Source organism: Miscanthus floridulus, chromosome 8, assembly GCF_019320115.1.
Source record: "Miscanthus floridulus cultivar M001 chromosome 8, ASM1932011v1, whole genome shotgun sequence".
NCBI lineage: Eukaryota > Viridiplantae > Streptophyta > Magnoliopsida > Poales > Poaceae > Miscanthus > Miscanthus floridulus.
Window position 1 is genome coordinate 50,579,357 of NC_089587.1, and position 12,378 is coordinate 50,591,734.

Here is a 12,378-nt window from a genome sequence, read left to right on the forward strand (position 1 = left end):
GGCCGGATATTATTGGAAGTTCATTGAAGGTTTTTCTAAGATTGCCAAGCCTATGACATCTCTACTTGAGAAGAATGCTAAGTTTGTATGGACTAAGCATTGCCAAGCTAGTTTTGAAGAGTTAAAGAAAAGGTTGACTACAGCTCCGGTGCTGATACTACCAGATCTAAACAAGAGTTTCTCCATCTACAGTGATGCATCTCGACTTGGTCTGGGTTGTGTTCTTATGCAAGACGGACGAGTAGTGGCTTATGCATCTAGGCAACTAAGGAAGCATGAACTAAATTATCCCACCCATGATTTGGAGTTAGCAGTTGTGGTCCATGCACTGAAGATTTGGAGACATTATCTTATTGGACATAAGTGTGATATTTATATAGATCACAAGAGTTTGAAGTATATCTTCACTCAGTCAGATTTGAACTTGAGGCAACGTCGTTGGTTAGAGCTAATCAAGGACTATGATTTGGAGGTACACTATCACCCTAGAAAGGCAAATGTTGTAGCTGATGCTTTGAGCCAAAGGAGCTATGTTAATGCAGCTCTAATGACACAGTTACTTAAGGAGTTATGTGCTAAATTCGAGCATCTTAATTTGGGAATAGTTGCTAATGCGATGAAATTGGAAGTGGAACCTACACTTGAACAAGAGATCCGCAAGGGTTAGTTGGAAGATGAGAAAATCAAGGAGATAGCAGAACTTATCACAATTGGTAAAGCACCGGGTTTTTGATTGGATGATCAGGGAACAGTGTGCCAGCAATAACGTCCATTCAAGAGATGATTCTGAGAGAAGCCCATGACTCAACATACTCTATCCATCCAGGTAGTACCAAGATGTACCTAGATCTAAAGAAGTACTGGTGGTATGGTTTGAAAAGAGATGTGCCCGAGTATGTAGCAATATGTGACACATGTCAACAAGTCAAAGCAGAACATAAAAGGCCAGCAGGTTTACTTCAACCTATGAAGATACCTGAGTGGAAGTGGGAAGAAGTTGGTATGGATTTTATTGTTGGATTACCACGCACTCAAAGTGGGTATGACTCAATTTGGTTAATAGTAGATCGGTTGACTAAGGTTGCTCACTTCATATCGGTCAGGACTACATATACGGGTGCAAAGTTGGCAGAATTATACATGCAACGGATAGTATGTTTGCATGGAGTTCCTAAGAAGATTGTGTCAGATAGAGGTACTCAGTTTACATCAAACTTTTGGAAGAAATTGCATGAGTCTACGGACACTAAGTTGAATTTTAGCTCAGCTTATCATCCACAAACTGATGGACAAATAGAGAGAACCAATTAGATCTTAGAGGATATGTTGAGAGCTTGTGCTTTGCAATATGGTACAAGTTAGGATAAGAGTTTATGTTACGCTGAGTTTTCCTACAACAATAGTTACCAGAAGAGTCTCAAGATGGCACCATTCGAGGCACTATATGGTAGAAAGTGCAGAACTCCATTGTTCTGGAATCAGACAGGAGAAAGTCAAGTGTTTGGACCTAAGATCCTCAAGGATGTTGAAAGGCAAGTACATACTATTAGGGAAAACTTAAGAGTGGCACAGTCTAGATAGAAGAGTTATGCTGACACTCAGAGAAGGGAATTGGTATTTGTACTGGGAGATTATGTCTATCTCAAAGTGTCACCCATGAAAGGTATTAAGAGGTTTAATGTGAAGGGCAAGTTAGCACCTCGCTATATTGGTCCATTTAAAGTTCTAGAAAGAAAAGGAGAAGTGGCTTATCAGTTGCAATTGCTAGAGAGTTTGTTTGGGGTACCTGATGTGTTCCATGTGTCTCAACTGAAGAAGTGCTTGCGCGTGCTGCAGGAACAAATACCTTTGGAGGAGCTCAATGTGAAAGAGGATCTTACCTACAAAGAGTATCCCGTCAAGATCTTGGAAACAACTGAGAGAGTTACTCGGAGTAAGGTGATCAGGATGTGCAAGGTTCAATGGAATCGATACTTAGAGGAAGAGGCTACTTGGGAAAAAGAAGCGGATCTAAAGGCGGAGTACCCACAACTTTTTGAGTAAGCATCATCCGAATCTCGAGGACGAGATTCATTTTAAGGGGGGTCGAATTGTAACACCCTAAAATTTACTTTTCTTCAAATAGAGATAAATTCATTTAATTATGAATTTTTGTGTACATTTAACCTAGGGAAAATAATAATCTTTATTAAAACTAAAATTCATCTTAAGGTAGCAACATGAATGTGCATGCATGCTATGGCATATTATTTTTGTATTGAGTGGTTTGATTCAAAATCCAAAATAGAAATTCAAAACTCATTTGAAAATGGTTAGAAAAGAAAGGAAAAGAAAAAGGAAATGGAAATATTCACTCCTCTCTGTTTTGGCCTGGGTGGCTGCTCAACCCGACCTACTCTTCTCCCACTTCTGACGGCCCAAACCATGGCCCAGCTCCCCACTCCGCTTCGTGTCGGCCCGTTCTCCTCTCCCGAGTGGGCCTGCAGCGCCGCGGCCTAGCAGCTACCGTGCGGAAGCCCGAGTCCCTCGCTCTCCCTCGCTGACACCCTGGCCCCGCCTACGTGCCTCGCTGATGTGTGGGACCTAGCTGTCAGCCGCACCTCCTACCTACATCGTCTCGACGTCGGACTCTGCCTCAATTGGGAATCCACCAATGCGACATTTGCTCGTGTCTTGGCTTGCACTGCACGCCCCGAGCCCCATAAATAGCGCCCCAGTTCGCATCTATACACCGCCTCCTTTGCCCTAGCCCTAGTTTCATGCCACCGCTCTGGTGGATCTCGTCAGGGAGAAACCAGAGCCTACCGCTACCATGGTAACCATCATTGGAAGCCCCTCTGTTGACTCGCATAGGTCGTCGGGAGTCTCTCCGTGGTAGCAAACCTCCCAGCACCGTCCTATGTCTCTTTCTTTCACTCTATCGCTCATACGCTGCCGCTGATTGTTCGTAGGTAGACCAGAGCTTCCATCGAGCTACACGCCACCACCAAAATCTCCCCGGCCGACATGAGTACCCTAGGTGAGTTCGTCTTCCCTTGTTCTATCTTTTAGTGTTATTCCTATCAAGTTTCGAGCTCAGAAACCCGCTTCCGGTGAAGTTCCGGCGAGGTGCTCGCCGCCGTCAATGGAGCACCACTGGCTTGGTCCTGTTCTGGTAGCAGATTAAGCCCCAATCCGCCTCAGCCGTCTGATTCAAGAACAACGGTCTAGATTAGAACTTACCCTTTCATTGGCATATTTGCACAAAAGCCATTACAATTATTTGAGGTTTAACCCGCGGTCCCTGTCTTTTTCTAAAGAGTCCCTCGGATTTTTGATTTTAGAACCCGCAGCCCATAGCACTTTTTCAGGATACGTTTTCTTCTTTAGAAAGTGTAGTTTCCTCGGTTTAATCCAAAATACGTTTTCAACGGTTTATAGTTTTGCCACTAATTTTGTTTTAGCCATAAAATCTCTATTTTAACTCTGATTTGATCTGTTCAACTTGCGTTAGGTTCGTAATTAAGTAATCTACATGTTTATACTACTGTTAAGTAAGTTTTCAATTTTTAAATTTGAGGTTAGATTTAATCTATTATTTTACTAAGGGAAATCTTGTTTAATTCGTAACTTTTTCGTTTTAGCTCCGATTTTTGTGATCTTTGCGTCTGTGTGATCATAGCAAGACGTAGATTCATTTTACGAACTTTTCATCTTGATTTTATGGTGATTGGTGTACTGTTCTAATCTATAGCTTTTGTTTCCTATGTATAATTGTATGGATGCTTGTGTGGTGCTGTTTGATCTCGAGTAGACATTGAGTTTTGTGTTGGTGATCTGGAGCAACTCTTTGAAGATCAAGACCAGCAACGATACTTTGAATTAAGGCAAGTATAATATGAGGCTCCTTGTTACCTATTCACTTTAATGCAATCTCAATTCATGTGCATATGTTAATGAACTGCTTGGAGTCTACCTACCTTGATATTGATTATCCTAACCTTGATATACCTATGGGTTTTGCATGTGGGTAGTATGCTCAGTTTGCTCCAACCAATATTGACTAAAGAATACAATTAAAGATATATGCAACATGGTATTAAAAGATGCTTTTTAGCAACATGGAACCAAGGGGGCTAGAGCATTGGGCCTTTTCTTAGGGTGCTCTAGTTTCTCTCCATAAGGACTTATCTTTAAGTGACAACCCAGGACTTACAGTACAACCATGAGGACTACAGGGCTCTAGTCTTAGTCTAGTACCTTGCTCTTTCTAGTTTGTAGCAGTTTATCGAAAGGGCAAGAGGGGCATACCAGGCTAGGTATGGGCCTCATCCCCAGGGTGTGTACTATGCTGCGTGTATCAGTGCCACTTTTGGAGATGACTCCATAACACTTGGGAGATGGAATCCTTAGTGACTGCTCCTTATTAGAACGACTAGGGAAAAGCTTCATAGTGTACCCTGCCTGCTCACCTTGAAAGTGTTTTGGGAGTTGCAAACCCGGGCATATGGGTAACACGACTCGTGGTGAAAGTGTACAACCTCTGAAGAGTGTAAAACTGGTATATCAACCGTGCTCACGGTCACGAGAGGCCTGGACCCTTACTGAATAGTTGGTTACTCGGGTGGTTTGGGTTATGACTAAAATTGTTGATATCTCTAATTATTCATATTTGGGAGCCTAAGCATAACATAGCAACTTATGATTAATAATAAAATATGACCAACTAAAAGTGCTTACCATAGTTTTAGCCGTGTCAAGCCTTTTGAGCCTGCATCCCCTCATGTTATGCTTGCTAAGTGGTAGTAGCTTACGCTTATTTTATTTCAATACTTTGGCAAAATCCCGGATGTGTACCAGATGGAGGTTCTTCAGTGGAGTTTTCCAAGAGGTGTTAGGCTTGTGATCAACCAGTTGACGATTCCTGTGGTGTTGGAGGCTTCGCCAGAAGAATAGAGTTATAGTATATATTGTAAAGTAAAACTATGTCTTTTGTAACAACTACTTATCAGCTATGTAATAAAGGCATTGTCTTTCATATTACCCCTTCATTTGTAACTATATGTGTGAATTGAATCCCTGGGCACACATATGGTGTGTATCTAGTTTTGACCTTAAAACCAGGTGCTACAATAGCTTCTTGCCATTTAAACGAGTAAACGCTTCTCATGGCTTCTTCAAATGAGGTGGGATCACCCTTCATTTGAATTTCTTTACTAACATAGACTTCATAGTCATCTAAAAACTAGTTTACTAATTCTTTGAGACCTTCTAGGGTTTCAGCTACTAGCACTTTTATATGGGGCTGTTGTTGGTCTTCATTGCTAAGAGGCAATTGATTCTACAGGCTCCTATATCACAAGATCCTTGTTTATATTATTCATCTTCTTCGAAAAGCCAACAACAGGTGTTGTATAAGTCAAACAACATCAACAAGTATTGAGAAATTTGTTGTTTTGAATCACCGAAGTGGGCGTGCAGTTCCGCTTCCCTTCAAGTCTTAGGTCTCTACATACCTCTACATACCATGATCCCCCAGATCTTCCCATCTTTTATAAAGATAGTGTATCTTCCAATTTCTTATTTGGGTTCAATCTGTTAAAACCTTATATGGCGCTTTAAGCACCGCTTTAATATCTTTGATGGTGACTATGCTATCTTCCTCTCGGAACTTAAAAAAATTCAGGAATTCAGTTGTTTCTCTGCTTAGGGGTATCATTGTTATGACCGACGGTCACATTCATCAAAATCTTTATCACTCAGTTTCTTACAAAATCTGTATCTCACTCTTAATGAAGAGTACACATTCATCAACATCTTTATCTCACTCTTAATGAAGAGTAGTTTCTTATTTGATCTTAATTCTTACTCTTAATTCATCTCACAATTCTCCCCCCTCGAAATATGGCATGAACTATGCTGTCATAATTTCGAGAACTATTCAGGAAAACTATGACCGAGGAGACACTTATTACTTACTTCATTCACATGATTACGTCATGCAAACAAAGTTATTTCTTGATCCGTATAGGAGTACACTTTTTTCATTTACTTCAAGAACTCATCGAGGTCTTTTATTAACTGTACTTTTGCAAGTCACGTTTGCATCTTTTTCTTGTCTTTTGATTAGTATTGACCATGACGGTGCATTTCTATTGTGCCATGGTTAATACTAGGATAGTATAAGAGCTACCCAAACATCTCTCGCTATGCGAGATACAAAAACAAATGAGTCATCATAAAACTTCTCCCGCCATGCAGGAATGACTAGCATAAGAACTATGCCAAACTTCTCCCCATGCAGGATAAATCTATATACAAATTACCGTAACGAAAAAATTAGTCATGATGACCAAAAACATTCACTTATTATTTGTTTTTCAATTAAATCTTCCTGTTGGTTCCAATTTAATCAGAAAATTAGTAAACTAACAAAAAAATTGTCCTGGACTGGCTTGACTCAAGCCTTTTCATTCACATATCCCAACATTGCAGCCCATTGGCATGCAGCCAAGTAATCTTGTCGGCTTAAAAATAAAACATACAATATGCTTCTGCATCAATTCTACATCACCATTGGGCAAAAAATAGAATTAATACATAAAACTCATAAATTAACTTGAAATCCAAATAACTACACTTCAAAATTAAATTCTCCCGTTGGTTCGAATTTAATTAGAAGATAATCAACTTCATTGCAGCGGAAACATGTTAATAAAATACATTATATTAGTTCAGAAGCATTTCTTGGTCCTTATCTACTCTGTGAAAAATTGACCATGTTGGTGTGAAATTTATCAGAGATTTAAACCTCAAACTTGAACTCAATATAATATTGTCACCATCAACGTTGGTCAGAAAATGACAATACCATAATCTGACTTAAACAAAATGGACTACTCTTCTAATTTAAATATTCACGTTGGTTCCAATTTAATTAGAGGATAAACATAATCAAAATTTACTAAATATAACTGCTATGTGAATTAAATTCTCCCGTTGGTTCGAATTTAATTAGAAGATAATCAACATTAAACTTTGCTATTTTTCTTTGAGCTATTAATCATTTTCCAGGAAATAAATAATTTACTGGAAAAGGAAAAAAAGAAAATATTACGGTTCTTCGGCCCGACAGCAAAGCCGGCCCAGCCTACGTTGTGCGCGCGCGGCTCCCTCCCAGGCCGCAACCTGGGCCTAGGCCGAGAAAGTGGCTCGCCCGCTTGCGCCCACCTGGACCAGCCTCCGGGCCATCGCCTTTGCGCCGTTGATGCAGATCGGATGGCCACACGCGCGTCTCGGTGGATCAAAACCGGCGATGGCGATGCTCCCCCAGAACCCTAGCTCACTCTCTTCACTTCCCTCTCTCTCTCTTCGGTGCCAAGATGGAGAGGCGACTGTAGAGTGGCGCCGCCGCTGGTCCCTTCGCCGGTGAGGTCGCTCGCCCGAGGCTGAGCGGGCTGCCGTCGAACGGTCTGGGCGACTGTCACACCCAATTTTAAGGATAAAATTGAATGCACTAAACTCGTATGTGCCCAGGAATCAATCACACACACAAGCTGACAAATTACAATAGTATCATCACAGTGTCTCATACATCAGAGTTATAATAGAACTTAGTCTCATACATCACAGCGGAATAATAAAAATAGAATGAACTCTCGTGGCCGTCATCATAGGGAAGGTCAACTGGTTGACCACAAGCCTAATAATCCTCCGGGAAATCCTCATACCCGTTGTCATCTGTTACCCATCCGGGATTTTTATCCAAGTAAAGAAAATAAACAAGTGTAAGTACATTCCGTACTTAGCAAGCTAACATGGGGTTATGAAGCTCAAAAAGGATAGACTCTAGTTTACTGCAGTTAGCATTTTTAATAGGTCAAACTTTTATTCTCAAGTATTATCAAGTTATGCTTAAGCTCCCATTTAAGCCCATAAGAACAAATATCGGGGTCAGGTGTACCATATATCATCATTGAACAACTTTAAATGATCATCAACAATTTAACCAGTTATTCTGTGAGTTTTCCGGGCCACTCGTAACCGTGAGCACGGCTGTTATAACAGTTTGTTACCCTCTGCAGAGGTGGTGCACATTCACCGCGAGTCGTGATCCCCATACGCCCGGGTTAATTACTCCCATGTCACTACCAAGGTGAGCGGGCAGGGTACACTATGAAGCCATTTCATAGGTTTCCCTAACAAGTTAGGGCCGCTAGGTTTCCTTGGCAGGCAGATGTAGGGACCCCCCTTTCCTATGGCACAAATCCATCGCGGCTATACTCATAGGAACAGAGGCAGCCCTATACCCAAAGTGGCAAGCCCCATTTGCGCCAAAAAGGTAACCTCTAACCAGCTAGAAAAGGTCCTATTACTGAGCTAAAGTCAGAGCCATATGACTCTCCCGGTTGCACTGTCAGTCCCAGCTTTTGCCGACAGATAAGTCCTTATGGAGGGCCGGGAGCAACATGAACCAAGGTCATTTGCACTTTCGCCCTATGGAACAATTGTTATAAATCATGTCACTCACTTTGTTCCATAGTATTATTCATCAACATGTATATCAAATTCAGTTAGAGCACTAGCAATCTACCCATATGCATTTAACCCATAGGAGACAAGGAACAGGATAACAATCACTAGGATGTCCTTACGAGTATCAAAATTAGACACATGCAAATGAGTAATTGATTAGAGTGAAATAGGACATCAAGGAAGGCCCATGTTATACTTGCCTTGGTTCAAAAACTCGTGCTGGTCCTGCTGGTCGTAGAAGAGTTCTTGGTCTCCAACGTTTTCCTCACCGTCTGAACGCGACCAACACGGCAACATACAACATTCCAAAAGCATTCATGCAAAGCAAACATTCCTATCATTAGAACAGTACACCAACAGTATTGAAAACAAGATAAAATATTTGTAAACATATTCTACGTCTCGCTACGATCACGTCAACGCGAAGTTCACGAAAAACGGAGCTAAAATGCGAAAGTTATGATTTAAACGGGTTTTCCTATAGCCATATATTTAATTAAATCTAATCATGAAATTAAAAAGTTCCAAACTTGACTAACAGTAGTTCTAACATGTAGCTTATGAAATTACGAAGCTAACGCGATTTGAATGGATCAATTCGGAGTTAAAACGACAATTCTATGAGCGAAACAGTTCGAATGGCATTTCTGTAAATACTGAAAGCGTACTTTAGACTAAACCAGTGAACTATACGCTTTCAAAACGAGAATGCGTACTCGAGGAAATACGCTAAGGACGGCGGGTTCTATTACGCGAAAACAGGAGGGCTCTTAAGCAATTTGACCCACGAAGGGGTATCGGCCAACGATGGCCGTCGGATTAGAAATGGACGGTCAGCAATGGATCTGGGGGGTTCGGCCGGCCGGAACAGTAACACCGGCGAGGCTCAGCCATGGCCGATGGCCAAGAACACGCCGGCGAGCTCGGTTAGGGGGCTAGGGTTTGCCAATCGAAGAACTGAGAGCACCAGGGTTATCGGGGGAAGCAAGGGGTTACGGCTAGGCCAAAAAGGTGGCCGGAGGGGAAGGTTGGAGCGGCGGCCGCCATGGCCAACGGCCAAGAGCTTCCCGGCCGCACGCAAAACGGACACACAAGCCATCAAACGCCAAGGTGAATGACAGGGAGAGAGAGGAGAGCATGGGGGTCTCACCGCGGGGAAGAAATGGGTCGGAGATGGCTCGGGGAAGGCGGTCCACGGCGGTTCCAAACTCGGTGGACGGCGGGGCTTCTCCGAGCGACGGTGGCGGCCTCCGAAGCGTGAGCGAGGGCGAAATTGGAGCGGAGAGCGAGAGAGGAACGCGCAGGGGCTCGGCTTCGCTTAAAAAGAGGCCGGGGCGAGGGGAGGGCGATCCCACGACGCGCGACGTGGGAGCGGGCGGCGGTTGCGGCTGACGCGCGCTGCGGTTGCGGGAGGAAGGGGGCGGCACTGACGTGCGGGCCTGGGCGTCAGCGGCTGAAGGAGGAAAGGGAGGCGCGGCGGTTGCAGCAGGGGTGCGCGCGACTTGGGCCGGCGTGGAGCTGGGCTGTCGCGGGGGCAGCAGTACCGCCCGAACTGGGCCGGCCCAGGAAGGAGAATGGGAGGAGGGTAAGGAAGAGAGGTGAGCGGGCCAGCAGGCCGAAATGAGAGAGAGGGGGGAGATGTTCATTTTTCCTTTTTATTTTCCAAACAAATTTTTTTTCCAAAAGCATTTTCAAATAATTTTTGAATTCATTTGACCTCTAATTCATGAACAATCATCCCATGAATAAATGTTGCAGCAGCATGTATGCATCAAAAGATTCAAATCTCATAATTGATTTTAATTCCCAAAAATTATTAATTTCCTATAATTGAATGCACACATAATTGCATATTTAAATCAAATTTACTATTTTAAAAAGAATTCAAATTTTAGGGTGTTACAGCGACGGTGCCCTTGACTCTGCGTGGCTCCACTTCCCTTTCTCTCTCTCAGAGGCAGCCACCGACTGATACCGTTCAAAGGTGGCACCGTCGTTGGCCCCCGGAGCTGAGCGAGAGAAGGTGGCGCCGGCACTGGCCCCCTCGCCGGCACGCACACTCCCCATCGAGTGAGCGCGTCGCCATCGAGCGGCCTAACCGTGGCGCCCTAGCATGGCCGTAGTACACCGGCGCGGAGGCCCTTCCCTGGGTGATCTGGTGAGTGGAGGCCGGCGAGGTAAGCCGCCTCCCTAGCCCTTCCCCTTTCCCCTTGATCTTCTCTGTTTAGATCTTCTTTCTTTTCTTCTCGGAGCTGGTCCGATTTAGGGTTAGGGTTAGGCTTAGGGTTAGGGTTAGGCCTACTATTCATCTTCCCCATCTGTCTTCGTGGGTTAGGGTTAGGGTTTGAGTTGTTCTCGAAATCGAGACCCCTTTGATGTTCTTTTCTTCACCCGATTAGGGTTAGGGTTCACATCAAACCCTTTGCTTAGATCCGAATCGGATCTCTCACCTCCTTCTAATTGCTGCTACCCCTACCAAATCTACGCCTAGAAACCTGTCTCTGATACCATTGTTAAGTGCTTAGGATCATCTAGGTGTAAATTAGTGGGTGGATTCATTTCTATTTAGTTCAAATTGATCAAGTACATGACCCAGGAGAGGGAGATAGACTCGGGAGAGGGAGACAGAGTAGGGACCCATACCTTCGGGCTTGGCAGAGAAGGTGGAGGGGAAGAAATCGCTATGGTAGCGGTTACGTAGTGCGTGGTGGTGTAGTCCAGGTGCCGGCGATGCGGTCGACGGCACTTGCCGTCACTTGCAGGGCTGCCCACGATCGGAGGGGCCTTCTAGGGTTACTTCGGTGGGTCAGTGGCGGCGGTAAACCTCATCTCTTGTGCCCTGGCCCCCACCTTTCTCTTTATATAGCGCTGTGTGACAGAGGCCCGCCGACCAGTGGTCGGTTTAGCGTCCCCGATCAGGATGCAGTCAAGGGGTCCGATTGGCCATTGGGCCAATTGGTGGAGATCAAACTAACAACGGCGATCTACCAATTCGACATGGCCGTGTACACCAAGATCTTCCTCAAGTTCTCAAAGAGGTTCTGGCCTGAAGGGAAAGGGAGAGAGTTCTTCCTCTACGCGAGCAGCAGGAGAGGTTACTACGGAGTGTGGCAAGTACAGAAAGCATCAATACTGTTATTATTAGCCTGTAGTTGATAGGAAGAATTAAATCGAAATATGAACGAATACTGAACATTTTGCAACAATATATGATCTACTCAGGAGTTTGAGAAGCAGTATCCTGGTGCCAACGTCCTCCTTGTCACCGTAACCGACGAGGAGTCGAGGCGTATTGAGCAACAGTCGGACAACCAGACCAAGGCAGAGATCATGCAAGTGCTGAGGAAGATGTTCCCCAGGAAGGACGTCCCGGATGCCACCGACATCCTTGTCCCGAGATGGTGGTCTGACAGGTTCTACGAGGGCACCTTCTCCAACTGGCCAATTGGTGTCAACCGCTACGAATACGACCAGCTTAGGGTATGGTATACTACAGATTTTTTATTTTGTGCTTCTCTATATGTTGCCATTATGCTCATATTTTTGAAGGCCTCATCCTTTGAATTTGAACCTCTCTTTTTTTCTGCATTCTAGGCACCGGTTGGAAGGGTATACTTCACCGGTGAGCATACCAGCGAGCACTACAATGGCTATGTCCATGGCGCTTATCTCTCAGGTAGATATATATGTATTCACATGAGGTCTTCAATTGCCTACCCTTGAGCTTGCCAAGACTTCTAGCGAGTGATATAAGCTTAACTTGCACTTACGGCGTGAATTTCCATTGTATATTTGTTGACAGGTATCGACTCTGCTGAAATTCTCATCAACTGCAAGTACCATGTCCAGGGCAAGTATGACTAG

General features: G+C 44.0%; 1 pseudogene; it reads left to right on the plus strand.

The window, feature by feature from the left end:
• The window catches only part of LOC136471961 (polyamine oxidase 1-like), a 40,025-nt pseudogene extending 27,647 nt beyond the window's left edge, over window positions 1-12,378 (plus strand).